Consider the following 1,212-nt stretch of genomic DNA (forward strand, 5'->3'; position numbering starts at 1 on the left):
CTCCACCCCAGTTTCAGAAATTTGCATTCCTGAAGCTTGTCAAGATTTGCCCTGCCCTCCCTCATATTAAGTATTCCCCCCTGTCCAGTTTGATGTTGTCCATGAGTTTTCTGAGACTGGTTTCTGTCACATGGCCTGGGTATATTATCCCTAATATCCCTAATTATCTCTAAGAATTTCCACTACATTCTTTGAAGCTCTAGCAAAGCCTTGTTTTCCTGTCTCATTATGATGACTTGCTGATTTTTTCATCAGGTTGTCTCATCCAGAGCGAGCACACACACTGCTTGTTTTAATTAAAAATAACTGCATTACAATACACTTTCTATTGGATCCAATCTGGTAACAATCAGTGCAGTCAACCCCTCAGCAGAGTACCTGATGTGGCAACACCTGGTGGTAGCACACATACCCCCAGAGGCAAGGGAAAGACAGGTCAGAGACAGAGGGAGGAACAATGTAAGTACACAAAGAAAAATTATGGGTCTGGATAAACAAGGTCATGCTAGACCGCCAAACATTTTTAGAAGGCTTTACATAAACAACCAGGTATTATTAATTTGATTCAAAAGATTCTGCATTACAGACTTAACTTATCCAAAAATACAAAGCTTTTCTTTTCCCTTTTGTCCTCCATTCCAGAGACATTCAAGGTCCATTTCTTGTAGCATGAATGACATTAAATTATCAGTTAAAGATAACAGCCTGTACACTGAAAGTATAGAAGAAATTTCTTCTACAGAAGAAATTGAATGCTCTTTTACAGCTGTCCATGCAAAATTTCAGTGTCCACAAGGGGATTTACAAAGTTGCTGACTGGAAAACAGAAACAAAAACAAACAAAAAACCAAACAAACAAAAAACACAACCCAAAACAGAAAACAAAATCTGGCAAAGGCTGTTTTTTGTAGGTCTGTATGTTATTTGCACTTCCTCACCCTCCCTCCATAGAGATCAACCACACGAAAACACTCTGTTCAGAATCCCATGTATGCAAATTAGGAAATGAAGATCTGATTTACACGTTAGCCCATAAGGCAATCCATCTACGTCCTGAGGACCTCGCTGCCACTGTCCAAGCGTGCTTGGCCCCGGCAGATGAACCTCAGGATTAAAGGGTGGGCTCAGTTCCGCGCACACTGTGTCTCACCTAAAAAATCCAATGCGCAGGCTGGAAGGTGGAAAGACCTTCCCCGGTTCTTCGTTCGCGAA

This window comes from Empidonax traillii, unplaced genomic scaffold (genome assembly GCF_003031625.1).
Source record: "Empidonax traillii isolate 1590-97213 ecotype Southwest subspecies unplaced genomic scaffold, ASM303162v1 scaffold1648:size110950, whole genome shotgun sequence".
NCBI lineage: Eukaryota > Metazoa > Chordata > Aves > Passeriformes > Tyrannidae > Empidonax > Empidonax traillii.